The following is an 18,876-nucleotide window of genomic DNA, read 5'->3' on the forward strand; positions in this document are numbered from 1 at the left end:
TCAAATTTACATTGTTACAACATCTACAGATCATCTTTTACATTTAAGGAAGTTCATAGAGTTTGTATATCCTCAGCTGAGAAATCTATGAAAAACAGGGAAGCCTCTAAAAGGTTCATGGAGCATAAGTAGGGAAAAAAATATATCTATCTTGCTTTTCTTTTTTTCTCTAATGCTTCCCTTGGAAATATGTTGGAAAGAAAACTATCCCTGTTGCAACATTTATCTCTAGGTTTTATTTTCTTGCTCATATACACAATAAAGTGACTAATATTTATAGAAGCCTGACTTATAATTTGTAGTCCTGATTTCCATCAATCGAGTTTTCCATTTAGTATCACATATTGATATGATGGAATTCAGTCTTATATTTTATAGCCCAGTACTCTTCCAAGTGTCTCCATATTATAAAACTCCACATATAAACACCACTCACTGGACCCTAGCAGTTTAGAATTTAGCTGATGTTCAAAAGGTTAACATCATTACCAAGGCAAACAACCAAATGAATACTATATTGGAGAGAGTAGGAGAAGCTGTTGAGACTAGAATTTCTGAGATCTTTTAATCACATGAAGCAGGCAACTGAGTGGACAAGAAGTAATTAGTATAGTTTATTCTGCAGCTGGCATGGAAAGTGCTTGCCAAAAGTAAGGTGCCCTTCAGTTCAATAATGCTATTACAAGAGTCTATTTGTATGAGTATCTATTTAAAGTTTTGGTACGTTTTCAATAAAAATTAAACCATTTATTCTCATAAGTGGGTTAAGTTCATACTATTTCATTTAATATGTCTTGATAGTGTATTAAGATACTTCATTTCAAGCATATAATAACCTATTAATCACCATTTTGAACATTATAAGTGTATGTATTTGTTTACATGTATATTAGACACCAATGTTGTTAAATATGTAAGGTGTGTGTGAACATATGCATATATAAAGATCTTTTAGCAGCTGTTCCTGGCCTCATACCATAGGGAACAGAAACTGGACCTAAAGTGAGAATCTCTCAAACTAGGTCATGTCACTTATTGCTTCCATTTTCCCAGATGCTTTGCAACCTGAGTAGATTTAAGGATGAAAGAAAAAATATATTTATCAGAGATAAAGATATGGCCGTGTTTATAGAGTCAGCTATAGTTCCAACATGATATGAACCAAATTTGTCCAAATATCTTGAATTATTATTATATTTTGATGGGTGTGTTTGGGGAGGGGGTGTTGTTTCATATCTTCCCTTAGGGAACATGAATATTTATTGTAAACCTGTAGTAAGTTTAGATGAAACAGGAAAGATAAATATTTCTCTTCAGGATATCTTAGGCCAGAAGTAAGAATATAATTGATTAAATACCGTAATCAAACATCCATAAGCAAGTTAAATTCTAACTACCTTTGCACCCTGTACTTTATTCCAACAGCTTTATAATGTTTCTCATATGGTGGGAACATTCTATTAATGAGGCATGCATCTAGTTGTTGGCTCTAGTCATTACAATTACTATTTTTGACACAGATATTTCTTTCCTTCCTTCCTCTCTCCCTTCAGCCTCTTCTCCCTCTCTCCCTCCTTCCTCCTGTCTTTCTGTTTAAATAAATAGGCATCATAAATTTTTGTGTGTGTGATATTTTTGTTGGTCTATAACCCTCTCTTTTGTATACATTCTTTGTATACATCCAAAGAAAATACATTTACTTCATGTATAAAAAGTGTGTCAATTTTAGATATAACTGAATATTTGTCAAGCAAGGATCTTTCGTAACTCGTGCATATTGGAAGATACTGTTTACATATTTCAAACTGGAGATTGTTCAAAGTTATAGTTTATGAAACTGTTATCACTGATACCATCTGGATAATGCTTGGAACTATAAAAAGTCTGAGCACATACATGAGTTAAGGCTATTTTCTCATTCCGGGAGGTTGTAATGAAACTCCATGTGGAAATGAGTCTATATAGAGAAACAACATTGTTCAAATCTGAAGGGGGAGGACAACAGAAGGCAAGTGAAGTAAGCAGTAGTTTTATGGGATACGAGATGAGGAACAGCTAATAAAATTATGCCTGCATGACTCTGCATGAAAGGAGAGTCAAGGAAGTTGAATGTTAAATAACCAAAGGAAATATTTCAAAGAAAATTACAGACTTAAATGGAGTCAGCCCTTCTCATAATTTAGACCTAGAAGCTTGGTGTTTTAAACTCAAGACTGATGACTTTACTTATGAAAGTCAGTTTTCAGAAAGGATAAGACAGCTATCTGGGTCTCTGAGCTTAAATTAAATGTCCTTTGGGGAACAATTTAAGGAAGAGGTTGAGAAAATGAGGAGATAAGAATCTAATCTTTCATATCAACTAGTTGCATTTTTATCTCATATCAGACCTGTCCTTAGAATAAAGCTGCAACCTCCATCTCCCAGTGCCAGAGAACAGAATTTCACAAGCTCTTGGGAATTGTGTGGTTAGAGGGACTATTCTCAGGATGATTTTTCAGAGATCTCTGAAATAGCATCTCCATGCTGTCTCTTCTTTCTGCAGTAAAAAAAAAACCCCACACTCTATTCTTTTTTCCCCTTGACAAACATTTTCTTTACTTCCAAAATGTATATTGATAGTCAAATAATATAATACCTCTCCAAAATAAGTGAGCCAGTCACCTTCACAGTTAATCAGTATTCACAACTCTTTTTTTTACCACCAATAATCTCTTTTATCATTTACTCCCCACTTCATGAACTTTGAAATTTGAAAAAAATTAAAATGTCCATATAGAGAATTTACTTAAAATGAGTAAGAATTTAGTTCCCATTATTTTCTCCCTTAGATAAGAGTCAACTGAAGATTCTGATAATCATAAGTAGAGTCAAGGGCAAAAAACTCGAGATGATATAGCACCCCTGTGAAGAATATGAAAGCTGAAGACTGATTTTCTATCCTGGCTCTGCAACTTATTAGCCATGTAACCATGGACAATTTATTTAACCTTTCTATGCCTCTCTTCCTCATCTGTGATAGGTGGGAAAAAAATGGTACCCACAGAATGTGACTGTGAGGATTAACTATGCTATATGTATAAAGCACTTAGTATCACAGTGAAAGAGCTTGCATTTTAATTAGCCTATGCAGACTTCAAACAGGTACATGTATGACTCCTATAAAGTTTTATTTTCCATAATCATTAGATCTTTTTGAAAAATAAAAGAAGATTGTGGGGATCTAAGAGGTGTCAGATCAGAAATCACTCTGATAGCATGTACATCCCTGAAGGGGATGTGCTATAATTGCATTCATTTTCATATCCCTATTCTATGTCACATGGGTTTTTGTACATAAACACTCAATAAATCTGTTGATAAGTTTACATTTTCATGATATTTTTGAGATAGATATTAAGTATATGTATTCATTCTAAAAGATCATGATGAAATTTGGTTATAAAGTTTTATAATATACACTGTTTTAGTTAGTTAACTTTTATCATTTGAACTGGTCACATTGTAGCAACTTGCATAACTTACACTTAACACTGGTTTGCCAAATTTCCTAACAGTGACAGCAGAAGAATGGTCCCAAACTAGAACTTGAGCAAAGCATTTCTTTAATTAAACAATAGAGAAATAGTAAAGAAGAGAAACTAGAGAAAAAATTGGGGAAAATAAAGGGCACAGAATAAGCTAAGCTTAAACTATGAGAATACTTAATTAGCTTTTCATCCGTGATTTATATTGCATATTTGTAAGGCCCTCTGTAAACTCTAAGTGTAACATAAGTAACAGATTTCTTTAATTTTTTACTAGTAATATTTTCATGATGCCTGTCCGCAACCAGGCTACATCTGTAGAAAAGGAATCATTGAGACAGGTTTCCAGATTTTAGCTGCACTGGCCAAATGTTTTCTTTCCCAAGGCTGAGAATAGCGGCACTATGAAGCTGGAATCTAAAAGCATTCAGTGCACTGAATCTATTCTTGGTCATAATCAAGCATTCAGGCTTGTGGCAAAGGTTGGGAAAGACCAATCAGCTGGAATAGATAGCATTGTGGACAGTTGGATCATGGCATGGTATCTAAGGACACATCAACCAGAACTGATCATGTCAAACAGAATTCTCTAAGTGAAAGCCTTGGAGTCAGCACTTCCTAAAAAATAAACAGCTCAGAATGTGCCTGTGTAAGGACTCTAAGTCTTCTCTTGAATGCTGAAGGGTGGCATTGAAATGTTTAGTGGCTTAGTTAGACTCTGCGTGTTGAACGTGTGGATACCTCCAACTCTTTTGTCATATCTGGGCATATTTCTTCTTAGTGTATTTTTAATAGCACATTTCTCTTGAGATGCTCCAATAAGTTTGTTAACAAAACTGTGCTCTGCTGTCTCAAAACCACCGATGAACAGTGTAGGTCAATTTTTAAGTTCATCTTAAGTATAAGGGATGTAAGACACTAAAGGAATATGACGGTGAGGTAGGAAGAAAGGACTCATTAACACAGTGAAAGAATTCATATCTAACTCTAATCCCCTCTTTATCCTCTGTAATAATTACATACTCTCTATCACCAGCATCTTTATCCTTAATTGTGCACACACAAACCTCATGCCACCTTGTTTAGTTTAGTTACGTCACTTTCTAATTAATCCAAAGCATTTCTCCACTTCAGTCTTTTTGGGTGGGAGAAAATAAAACTCCAGCAAAATCTTCCATTCAAGAAAGTATCTCTAATGTCTCTTACAAAATTAAAGAATGCCCAGGATTTTTTGAAACAAGGCATGCTTATCATATGAAGAGAATTTTTGTTTCACTTCTGTTTCTTATGTCAGTACACAATAAAATCTGCTTAGAGTGTGTTTCATTTCCAGTGGAATTATGTTTGAGTATCTTGGGTTGCAAGTGGGGAATTAACAGTATTTTAAATACTTATTTTGTAATTTTGTCTATGTATTAAATTGGTAATTACTATGTAATTACATATTTTAAATGTAAAAGCATTCTACAACTGACTGTATATTGAAATAGTATATTAAAAATAGATAATTCTCAGGAATATCTAGTAAATGACTCATAAAGTGAGTCTTGCCGGTAAGACATTTCTAAATGGGAATTTAATTTTCTATGAAAGAAAGAACTTACATCTCAGATCTGGCAAAGCAATTGGTAGGACCTCTCTAATAGAGAAACCAAAGAGGAACCCACGATGAGCTAGGCCAACATCTTTAAATTTTTAATGACTAAATTGCATATTTCCTAAATTTATATAATTAGGTTATTATATACTGGTTTATCTGATCATTCACTCAAATAAAAACTATGATTGGACTTTATTCTATAATAGTTAAAAACACCTTGTATGGAAATAATAGCATTATCAAAAGTTAAAGGTTAAATTCTTTGATTTGATTAACATTTAGTATTTTTTCTTTGTTTTATTTTCTTCTGTATTTCAAATGCCTTGAACAGTGACTAGCATAAGGTAGATAATAAATATTTGTTAAATGAATGAATGAAATTTTTTTCTCCTAAACTCTTTTCTTTTTAAATTGATGTATAACTGATTTACAATATTATGTTAGTTCCAGGTTTACAGCATAGTGATTCAATATATTTATAGATTACACTTCAAAGTTATTATAAAATATTGGCCTATATTCACTGTACAGTACAATATATCCTTGTAGCTTATATTATAAATAATAGTTTGTATCTTTTAATCCCCTTCCCCTATGTTGTCCCTTCCCCCTCCCCCCATAATCATTGGTTTGTTCTGTGAGCCTGTTTCTGTTTGTTATATTCATTCGTTTTATTTTTTAGATTCCACATATAAGTGATAACATAGAGTTTTTGTCTTTTTCTGTCTCACTTCACTAAGCATAATCCAACATTTAGTATTTTTGTGAGATTTTAAAAATATTTGTCTCTCTTAAAAGATGTATAATTACTAACTTGTCTCATTAAAACAGTGTCTAATACTCAGACCGAGCAATCAGTGTATTTTACCAGGAGGAGAATTGTTCTAGGTGACTGTTGCTCAGTTTTCTCTCTTACAAATCCCAAAACCCATATTGATCTTAACCAGTTTCAGATATGAGTTTGTTTGGTCCAGAGGGATTTTCAGTTTTAGTTGCTGGCCCTAGACCAGTCCTTCTCAAACTTTAATGTGCAAATGAATTACTTGGCAACCTTATTAAAATGTAGAATGACTAAGAATATCCAAGACAGGGGCCCAAGACTGTACATTTTTAACTAGCTCCCAGGTATTGCTCATGGTGATGGTCCATACACTACACTTTGAGTTACAAAGTCCTAGGAGATTTATTCTCTAAGGTTTGAAATGTCCAGTATTATTTTATAGTTATCTCCAACCTAGAATGTTCCCTAGTGCTGGTTCCACACGTCACTTTATCTAAATAAAGATGATTTAGACCTTCTGAGTACTCTTCCAAAATAATGTGCTTCAACTAGTATGCCTATGGCTACGTTTCACCGTTTGATAATAAGAAAAACTGACTATGAAGCATGAAGATAGGGTAGTATCAGATGAGGACTATAAGTTCTTTAGAAATATAGTGGTATTAACAAAATAGATATAATATATGCAAGCACAATAGGAACACATGCCAAAATATCCATTTCATTTATGAAGAAATATTTAATCCCCAAATATTTGGATTATAAACAACATATCTCTAAATAACATATGAGTCAAAATAGAAATCTCTAGAGAAATTTTGAAATATTTTAAGCCAAGTGAAAAACGAATATATAAGTTATCAAATTTTGTGTGATATAACCAAAGCAGTGATCAGGGGGAAATTTATGGCATTGAATGAGTATTTTAGAAAAGAAGAAAAATCTAAAATCAATAGTCTTAAGTTTCAACTTAGGAAACTAGAAAAAGAGCAAATTAAATCAAAAGTAAGCAGAAGAAAAAAATAATAATAATTAGAGCAGAAATCAATGAAATTGAAAACTGAAAATCAGTAGAGAAAAATCAACAAAAACAAAAGCTCATTCTTTGGAAAGATCTGTAAAATCAATAAACCTCTAGTCAGGCTAACTAAGACAAAAGAGAGGACACATTTTAATATCAGAATGAAAGTGGGAACATCAGTACAGATTATATGGGCACTAAAAAAATAATAAATACTATGAGCAATTCTATGCCCACAAATATGATAATCTAGATGAAACTGATCAGTTCCTTGAAAGACACAGAAAGAAATGGACAATCTGAATAGGGTTGTATCTATTAAAGAAACTGAATCAATAATAAATAATCTTCCAAAGAGAAAGCATCAGGCTCAGGTGAGCCTGTTATTATTCTAATAACATTTAAGGAAGAAATTATGCCAATAACTAATAACATTTAAGGAAGAAATTATACCAATTTTGTACAATCTCTGAGAATATACAAGAAGAGGGAGTACTTCGTAACTCATTTGATGATACCATCATTACCCTAATACCAAAACCAAAGACATTACGAGAAAACTATAGACCAATATATCTCATGAACATATATGCAGAAATTCCCAGCAAAATATTAGAAAATTAAATCCAACAATGTACAGAAAGAATTATATACAACAACCAAGTGGGATTTATGCCAGATATACAAGGCTGGTTCAACATCTAAAAATCAGTTAATGTAATCTATCACATCAATAGGCTAAAAGATTAAAAAATCACATGATCATATCAATAGATGCAGGAAAAGCATTTGACAAAATACATCACCCTTTCATGACTTAAATAGCAAACAAATAACAAACAAACAAAACAACCTCTCCATAAACTGAGAATACAGGGAAACTTACAACTAACACTGTGATGAGAAATACAAAGCTTTCTCAATAAGATCACTACTCCTTTTCAGCACCATACTGCAAGTTACAGCTAATACAATAGACGAGAAAAGGAAATAAAAGGTACACAGATTGGGAAGGAAGAAACAAAACTGTCTTTGTTCACAGATGACATGATCATATATGTACAAAATCCCCCCAAAATTACCAAAAAATTCCTGGAACTAATATGTGATTATAGGATATATAATCCTACATTGCAGGATACAAGGTTAATTTATAAAAGTCATTTGTTTTCCTACATGGTAGCAATGTACAAGTGGAGTTTGACATTTTAAAACCCAATACCATTTATATTGAATATTAGCACTCCAAAAATGAAATACTTAGGTATGTACCGAACAAAAATATGTGCAAAATCTATATGAAGAAAACTACAAAAATCTGATGAAAGATATCAGAGAAAAACTAAAAAAATAGATATTCCATGTTCATGGATAGGAAGACTCAATACTGTCACGATGTCAGTTCCTCTCAACTTGATCTACAGTTTCAATACAATCCCATTCAAAATCCCAGCAAGTTAATTCACAAACAAATTGATCATAAAATTTATAAGGAGAGGCTAAAGACCCAGAATAGTCAACTCAATACTGAAGGAAAAGAATGAATTCTGAAGACTGACACTACCTGATAATAGCACTTAATATAAAGCTACAGTAATCAAGATAGTGTGGTATTTGGTGAAAGAATAGACAAATAGATCAGTGGAACAGAATAGAGAGCCCAGAAATAGACCCACATGCATATAGTCAATTGATCTTTAGCAAAGAAGCAAAGGGAGTGCAATGGAGCAAAGATAGTCTCTTCAGCAAAAGTGTTGGAACAGTTAAACAGCTACATGCAAATAAGTAAATCTAGACACAGACTTTACACCCTTCACAAAAGTTAACTCAAAATGGATCATAGACCTAAATGTAAAACACAAAACTATAAAACTACTGCAAGATAACATAGGAGAAACCCTAGGTGACCTTGGGTATTGTAATGACTTTTTAGATTCAACACCAGAGATACAATCCATGAAAGAAATAATTGATAAGCTATAGTTCATTAAAAAAAAAAAAAACTTCTCTGTGAAAGGCAAATTGGAATAATGAGAAGACAAGCCACAGACTGGATATGAAAAAATTTTGCAATAGGCATATCTGATAAAGGACTGTTATGCAAAAAATACAAAGAACTCTTAAAATTCAACAATTAGAAAACAAACTACTGGCTTAAAAAATGGATCACAGACCTTCACAGACATCTCACCAAAGAAAATGCAAAGAATGCAACTAAGCCTATGAAAGGAGGCTCCATATTATATGTCTTCAGGGAAATGCAAATTAAAGCAACAATAAGATACTACTACACACCTATTAGAATGTCTGAAATCTGGACATTGACAACACTAAATTCCAATGAGAATGTGGTGCAATGGGCACTCTGTACATTGCTGGTGGGTATGAAAAATAGTACAGCCACTTTGGAAGGTAGTTTAGAGGTTTCTTACAAAACTAAACGTACTCTTACCATATGGTCCAGCAAATAGTACTCCTTGGTATTTATCCAGAGAGCTGAAAACTGGTCTACACTAAAACCTGTACAGAGATGTTTATGGCAGTTTCATTCAATTGCTAAATTTAATTAAAGCTTTATTTAATTGCCAAAACTTGGAAGCAACCAAGGTGTTCTTCAGTACATGAATGGATAAATAAACTGTGGTTCATCCGAACAATTAATATCATTCAACAGTAAAAAGAACTTATTACTACATGAAAAAAGCCAATTTGAAAAGCCTACATCCTGTATGATCCCATCATTTGACATTCTTGAAAAGGCAAAACAATGGAGAGATTGAAAAGATCAGTGGTTGCCAGAGACTGCAGGGAGTAGAGTGAAGGGATGAACAGGTGGAGCAGAGAGGACTTTTAGGGCAGTGAATACACTCTGTATGGTAACATAATGATGAGTACACGTCATACATTTGTCCAAACTCAGAATATACAACACCAAGAGTGAACTATAATGTAAACTAAGAACTTTGGGTAATTATGATATGTCAGTGTAGGTTCATCAATTGTAACCAAGGTACCACTCTGGTGAAGGATGTTGATAATGGGGGAGGCTATATATGTGTGGGGACAGGTAGTATACAGAAAATTTCTGTATCTTTCTCTCAATTTTGCTGTAAACATCAAGCTTCTTTCTAAAAAAATATATACTGTAGTCTTAATTGAAAAAATACTTAGCTGGTCATGGAATATTTTTAATGGATTTTCTGTAAAGAATTCTTTCTTCTAATGATTTTCCTCATTACAAAATAATTCCCTCACTTCTATAAATGGTGCAAACAACTTTTCTACTTTCCCAGGTTTGCAACATCAGAGGCATGTATATTTTCACATCTTATCTGCCAGACTCTGTCAACGATTCTTGCTTCTATCACACTGGCCCAAGTCATTATCATCAGACACCTGAACCACAGCCAGAGCCCAGGACTGGCATCCTGCATCTGGTCTACTTTTCTTCCTATTTTACTTGCACAGTGCTTTTTCCTTCACCTTATTTTGCTTGCTTTGATCATTTCTCTCTTCAGCCAGACATTTCTAATGATCTTCTACATAAATTCTAAAATCCTCCATTTGTCTTTCAGAACCTCAACAATTTGATCCTAAAATACTTCCTCAGATGCATCTTCCTCTCCTCTATATAGACCTTCTTCTCCAGCCCAATGCTCCTTCTCGCACACCTTTTGTGGTAGATGGAATAATGTCCCCAGATCCTTCCTCCACGCTCCCCTCCACTGCCAAAGATGCTCATAGCCTAATCCCTGGAAAATATGAATATGTTAGGTTATATGGCAAAGGGGAATCAGGTTACTGATAGAATTAAGGTTGCTAATCAGCTGACATTGAGAGGGGAGGTGATCCTGCATTTTCCAAGTAGGCCCAGTGTAATCACAGGGGTCCTTATAAGTGGCAGAAGGAGGCAGAGGAGAGAGACAGAGTGATGGCAGAATGATGAGGATTCATCCTGATGTTGTTGGCTTTGTAGATAGAGGAAGGGGACCATAAGCCAAGAAAACCATGTGGTCCTTAGAAGTGGGAAAAGGAAAGGAACAGATGCTCCTCTGGAAGTTCCATAAAGGAACACAACCCTGCTGACACTATGACTTTAGCACAATGAGATGTATTGTGGACTTCTGACTTCCAGAACTCTAAGATAATGAATTTGCATTGTTTTAAGCCGCTAGGTTTGTGGTAATTTATTACACAAAGTAGCAATAGAAAAACATTGCGTCTTCTATTAAATTCACCCTATTAATTACATACAATGCATTCCACCTTTAGTTATTTGCTGCTTATATGTTCCTGTCTCTTTAATTATAGTATAAACTAGTGAGAGCATGAAACTAATACTATATTGCTTGAGGGTATGCTTATGTACACTGCATTGCTTTGGAAATGGCAGATCCTTAGTTGTCTTTACCAATAATTTGGTTAAATTGGGCAATATTTTTTTTAAACTTCTGGTAAATATCCATCATAGGGGCCATTTCTCAGAGAGAAAAGATACAGTGACAGTTCCACTATATAGCATTCATATATCAATTTGCATGGTCAAGGGAATTTACCATCTTAAGAGGTCAGTATGAACCGAGTCTCTGAGGGGTTACTACATCAATTTACTAAACTAGGAAACTAAGTCCTAGTGAGGCAAATGGCTTTGTGTGATTAAGTAGTTGTATGAGGAAGAATCTGAATTTATATTTATCATTTGTGTCTGATTCCAAGTTCCTGAACTATCTTGACTTCCAAAATGGTTGCTTACAACAAGTTTAAATGAGTCACTCCGTACTGCGCCCAGCTATATGGATTTAATCCACATGTGTTCCTATAGTTCTTAATAGACCCTTAGAAAGCTATAGTATATCACATTCAGCAGTGCTATGTGGAGAATATCTAAAGAGTGTAAGAATCTCTAAATCAACATCCTAGGGAGAAAAAAGAAGAAAAAAGTAAATGAGAATGGAAAACAACCTGTTTTCTTATACAATAAAGATCTATCTTGATTGCAAATTACAGTGATGAGTAGGCACATATAAGTGCTAAAATTGGATTTTTTTTATTGAACTTCAAATTATTTTTCCTTATTTAAAATAAAATTTTGTTTTTTTAATAACACAGCTAATTCAGTTATACTTATTGATAGCAAGCACATGTATACTTCCTAAAATATCAATATTTCAATCTGATTCATTTCTATTTAATGAAGATAATTACAGATGTAACAACTACAAGATGCAAGAGATGAATCAGTGCTCCTAGAATTTCCTGGAAAGCCATTACCAACGCTCCTGCCCAGGCTCCACTGTTACAGCAGAATCTCCAGAAGTACATCCATACATGAGTGTTTCTTGATAGTTTCCAGTTGGTTCTAATGTGCAGACAAGTTTCAAAAACCACTGGGATAGGAGATAGAAGATATATTCCTTTTATACAGTTAATCATTCCCCTTTCCCTCAGGTACAAAAAAAAAAAGAGTTTAGCTATTGCTGAAATTGAAAGACCACCATCTTTCTGGGGATATGCAAAAATAAAAGGTGATATTGTGTACAATTGCTGTATGATGCATGCTTAAAGAGAATAGTTTTGAGTATCTTGACAAAAAAGAAATACAATATTTTGGTGGGGTCTGATAAGAAATACTAATCATTACCAAACATAATGTGTTCATAATTTTAATTCTGTTCTGTAATACCATAGAAATATTGGCCTTCATTATGCATCTGAAACAAATATTTTTTGAGGTAATCTAGTTGTATTCTTTCTGTGTAATCTTGGTTTCAGTGGTGAATTCTGGGTTCAACAATTCCCTATGCAAAAATTAAGACCAGGCACAAAAATCTACTTCACGGATCAACTACACATTTACTTAAAAGAAAATCTTCATGAAATTTCTATACTGGATGCTACATTTTCTTGTCTCTTTTAAAATAAATCTATTTGTTAGAAACAGAGGAATCATAAATATATTTTTAGGATTTTTTATAAAGAACATGCAGCACATTAACACATTTTATCTTCACATTCCCACTTTAACATTCAAATTTACTAAGTTAAGGTGAATCCAAATAAGAGAACATTAAGCGTAGTCAAGGTGATTACAAATCAGTACTATAAATCTATAGTTCAAAATAAAAGAATTTGAGAAAAAATATCCCAGATTTCAACTATTAGGAAAGCTTTAGTATTGTGTAAAGACAATATTATAAAAGCTACTTAACACTGAAAGGTCAAAAGGGAATGGACATAACTCTAAGAGTGAATCATAAGCAACAGCCAAAAACTGACCATTAAAGACAATGGCAGTCAGAAACAAGTGAGAGGATTAAAGAATCAAATACTGTTCCCATAAGTTCTGAATACAGATGTTACCTGGGCATTGAGAAAACTGTGTAGATTATAAACTGCTCTATTCCAAAAAAGGAGTTGAAGTATTGGTTCTTAAAAGTTAATCAACTGTTTCGACCAAGGATCAGTAGTTCCACTTCTCCCAGATACTGACCTTACAACTAAAAATCCCTTGACATAACACAAGAATAAACAGCAAGACACTGAAAAGCAGAAAATCTAGTAACCTTAGGACTTGTGGATTTAGAAGGTGATGAGTTCTCTGAGTTTCCTTTTAGCCTCCCATATATCTGGAACAGAGCACTGCAGAAGCCTGCAACCTGAAACATGAAGTTTTCTTCATGTCTCTTCATAGCTTGATAGCTTTTTTTTTTAGGGCCAAATAATATTCCATGATCTGGGTGTACCACAGCTTATTTATTCATTCCCCTACTGAAGAATATGTTGTGTCCAAGTTTTGGCAATTGTGAATAAAGTCTCTATAAACATGTAGACATACATTTTGAATTCTTTTGGGTAAATACCAAGAAGTATGATTGCTAGATTGTATAGCAAGAGTGTGTTTAGTTTTGTAAGAAACTGTTAAACTATATTCTGAGTTGTCTGGGCCATTTTGTATTCCCAAAAGCAATGAATGAGAATTCCTGTTGCACCAAATGCTGAGTAGAAAAAGGCAATCCCATGATTCCGTTTATATAATATTCTTTAAATGACAAATTGTAGAAATGGAGGACAGTTTAATGATTGCTAGGGGTCAGGAATGGAGATAGAAGTGTATTGTAGGAAGGAGGTGGGTGTGGTATAAAAGCAACACCAAAGATCCTCATGGCAATGGATGTATTCTGTATCTTGAATGTATCATTTTGTCATTATCTTGGTTGTCCTTTTTTACTATAGTTTTGAAAGACATTACTTTTGACAGAAACAGCGTCAAAAATGTGAGATTTCTCTGCATTATTTTTTACAGCTGCATACGAACCCACAGTTATCTCAAAATAAAAGATTAATTTAAAAAGTTAATCAGCTGCTCCTCCCTCAGAATGCTAACAGATAAAATTAGCTTTTTCACATAAATTCTTTCATCTCCGTGAAGAAATTTGCACTTATCTAAAAATAAATGTCATCTGTAAAAGAGCTTAACAGTTTACAAAGCAACATTACAAATGTTACCTCACTTAATTTTTCCAACAACCCAATTAGGTTTCATTCTGATTTAATAGATGACAAAACTGAGAATGTGTAACTTGCCCAGGGTGATCTGGCTAGTAAGTAACAGAGGAAGGATTCAGTGGCTACTGTGCACATATGTCTTGCTTCTCTCACAAAGGCAGTCTCTTTGGCTTTCTTTCTCTGCCCAGATACCTAATCCCTATTCTAAGAGTTAACTTTTACATCTAGATTTATTGCTCATAGATCTTTACCCTTTCTATGTGGCCAGCTGCTGCTTCTTAGAAATATCCTTACTGCCTACATTTACCATCTGGAACTTCTCAGCTTCAGCCTTCCCATGGCCCTCCCCTGGGTCCATGAGCCTCTCTAGTTCTCCAGTGAGCCTGGGTCTCAGCCCTGAGTCCTTGTTAGGACTAACAATTCGTGTTCACAGAAGGCCTCTCCCAGGTCAACAAAGCTCCCTCACCCACACCTGGCTCATATCTTCTTTTCCATCAGGTTATGACAGAAATAAAGTACACATTCCTCCAAATGCATTATTTGCTTCAGCATGTGGACTATAAAGAATAAGTGGCCCAAGGTATAAAAGTGATTCTAAGCAGTAGCAATTCAACATCTGCAGTCATACCCCCGTATGGAACTTGAATTTCCATTTGGTGTTCCAGGCTTCTGAAGAATGTTGGAAGTGTTTAAGCATTTGTGAATAATAGTAGGAAGAAATGTAATTGACCCAAAGAGAGGACTCTTTTACCGGTATTTTAAACTCTTATATTTAATGTTATAAATAATATATTTAGTATTCTTCAGAGACTTCCACATCCTAAAAAGGATACCTTCAGGATTAGATGACATTTGAATAAATCATAACCTTTGTTTAATACATATTACATATGTATGTATATATATAATCGATATTACATAATAAGTAACATCGATGAATCAAAAAATATTGAATCTGTCATTTCTTGACCATAAAGTATTCATATAGAGTCATACATGGAAGCTTAGCTTAATACCTTTCTTTGTATTGATGTTAAATTCAAACTCCAAATGAACACAATCACTCCCAGATTTCTACTTCATTCATTTACAATTTATTCAAATTCAACTTGTGCTCATGTATAGCAGCACCCATACTAGTGGATATGGGATCTTCTTGAGTTTAAAACAAAAAAAGTTTTCCTAATTTCTCTACATCTAATATAAGCTACAAACTAAGAAACATCTTAGTGACACAAAAGATTGGAATTGGGCCAAAGGATTTGCAAAGTCATGTCTTGACGTCACGTCTTGTCATTTTTGCTGCCAATATTGCTTTATAGCATATGGTCTCATAATTAAATGCTCAGCTTGTCCTCCTATCTCCTTGCCTCTCCACCTCACCCTTTTCTTCTCTCTCTACCGTCTCCTCTCCCCATAGTCTCACCTCTGTGTTTCCTGCTATGTCTCCCCTTCCCCACTTGCCTTATCTCCACCCCAATTTTCACCTTCTCTCCCTTCCTCTTCTGACCCATCCCTACTTCTCTTTACCTCATCACTTCTCTCACATCTACTACCTCCCATTCCATCTCTGCCCTTATCCTCCATCTACTTTTTCCATTCCTAAAAGTGTGGCTCTCAAAGTATATCTTAGTTAAACATATTTTTATTCAACAATTCAATATCCTCAGCTTGTGTAGAGGGACATCTAGTCCTAATCACCTGTAATGTACAGAAAGAACGAGGATGATCCCGCCCACAGGAGATGAGCATTTCTTCAGTTTTGAAAGCAAGCACTGTAGATCAGAGCTCTTTTTCGCAACTGCGCATTCACTGCAACTTCACATTTTCTTTACTTGTTAGTAATTCATCACTTTAAAAATGTGTGTCCTGGGCTTCCCTGGTGGCGCAGTGGTTGAGAGTCCGCCTGCCGATGGAGGGGACATGGGTTCGTGCCCTGGTCCGGGAAGATCCCACATGCCATGGAGCAGCTGGGCCCATGAGCCATGGCCACTGAGCCTGCGTGTCCGGAGCCTGTGCTCTGCAATGGGAGAGGCCACAACAGTGAGAGGTCCATGTACCGCAAAAAAACAAAAAAAAACAATATATTTTGTGTTTTTTTTCCACTTGCTTTACAAATTTTCGGCTGGAAGTTTACAAATGAGAGACTAGCAGTTTTATGAAATGTGCTGAAGGTGTAGGTATGTTGTTAGCACTGCCACTTAGCAAATGAATAAATATAAGTTAAAAATAATGTGTAACTACCATACCAGAAAAATGTCTCTTCTTTCATTCTAAACAAATGTTCTAGTATTACACAAAATGAAAAATTCAGTAGGAGATGGTTGATTAAAACTTTTTTTTACCAAAGAGAAAAAAGAATGAAATGAAAAGTAAAAAGCTTCAATTGTAGTGTACATAAGAGAACAGTATGATTTTTTATTTTAAAGAATAATCAAGGAATATTATTCCTTGATTCCTTGATTATTATTCCTATAAACCACATTGTATGACTTAATAAAGTAGACTTATAGACACATCAGAAAACTTAAGAGTAGAGAATATATAATGTCTTAAGAAACCTTTTTGAAGAAAACACAGTAGTAAGTGAAGAAAAAATAATTGATACAGGGAGAACTCTACATATGCATGAAATAATTAGCTACTGCTCTACTGAATTCCAAAGAACTGTGTGCTAGGCCAAATCCTGACCAGTTTGAAGTAGCAGTTTAATTTGCTCACACATCATTTTACTGAATTTTACTGGGACAGTTTCCTGAATTTCTACTGTTGTCATTGTTGTTATTTTTCTTTTTCAGTGGTCTCATTCAGTCTTTCAGAGGTGGTTTTAAAAGTACTGTTAGACCAACATAATTGGAAGATTTAAACTTAAGTTTTATTATATTCAATTACTAGAGCCCAGGTGCAAAGGAAGAAAAAATGGTCCTTCATACTTTCTTCACATTAATATATAAATTACAAGTACATAATGTTCTTTTAATTTGACAAAGTCCTGTATGACTTTTAACAAAATATTTACCCACTACAGTGGTTTAAATGCCTTTAATTATGACATGATTTTCTTATATTGGTAACTCTAACCTTGACTTAACATTAGAGAACGTTAAGGTAAATCTACCTACTTGGGCACCACCCCCAGAATTATGACATTACCAGTTTTATGATTGCCTAGCCATTAAAATTGTTTCAAGCTCCCTAGGTGATTTTTATTTGAAACTGTGTTTTGGAAACCCTGCTGTCTATGAACTTTGAAACTTCGGAGCCCAAGAAAAGTAGTTCAGCACTACTTTTTGTTTTTACTCAGTTGCCCCTATTACTAACATCTTGCAAGTCCGTAGTTTACATTAGGATTCACTTTTTTGTGTTGTACCTTCTATAGTTCTGACAAATGTATCACAGCATGTATCCACTATTACAGTACAATATAGAATAGTTACACTGCCTTAAAAGTCCTCTGTGCTGTGCCTATTCATCCCTCCCTTCCTTCAGTACTCCATTTAAAAAAATGCTCATCCCCATTGCCATTTTTCAATGCAAAGATATCCTAGTCTCAGAACAAAAGACAAACCACCAAACCAAATATTTTGGGTAGTGGTGATTAGTGGGGAATGGAGAGGGTAAGGAGAGCATATTTTCATCAGGGAACTAGTTCCTCTGTTGGTCCTCAAAATCAGAAAGATGAGATATGTTACATACAATGTTCATGTGGAGATGCACACACACACACCATTATATAGAGAGAAGACGGAATTGTGTTGCACCAGTATGGAAGAAGAAAAATAATTTTCCCTCTACCCTTCTAGGTTCTTGGCTGAGACCACCCCCGCCCCCCCCGTAATAAAAGACAGATTAATAGGAGAAAACAGTTATTAAACAGAAGTTTAATAACAATGTATACCTCCCATATGCATGGGAGAAACTCGGGAAAACTAAGTAACTCCCCAAAATGGCCCAAGTCACCACCTTAAATGCCATGTCCAGCTAAAGACAAAAGAAGATGTTGGGGGATGGGGGATCCAGTTTTTGGAGACTATCAGGAAAAGCACAATAAATGAGGGTATGGTTGTTATGCAGATTTAAGTCATTACCTTCGCCATTGTTAAGTTCTAGAGATTTGGTCATTCCTCTCTTTCTGGTACAGAGAGGGAGACAACCTTATGAATGGAGATTTCTCTTAAAAATGTAAATGTTTCTTACAAAAGGTAACTTCTACTAAGCTTTTAGTGCTTTTCTTGTGTTTGCTGTTTCTTAAAAATAATCAGCTTAAAATAATTCTTATGCCAAATAGGCATATTTGAGGGTGACAAATTCTGCTCCCCTTTACCAGCAATGACCAAAAAGAATCAGTAATAAAACAGTAGTTTTTATATCTTAAAGACTACATATGCTATCCTTTAGAGTATCTGGCTGCCAGAAGTGCTCAATAAATGTTTATTGAATGAAT

Source organism: Grampus griseus, assembly GCF_964374135.1.
Source record: "Grampus griseus genome assembly, chromosome: 3".
In the NCBI taxonomy this organism is placed as follows: Eukaryota; Metazoa; Chordata; class Mammalia; order Artiodactyla; family Delphinidae; genus Grampus; species Grampus griseus.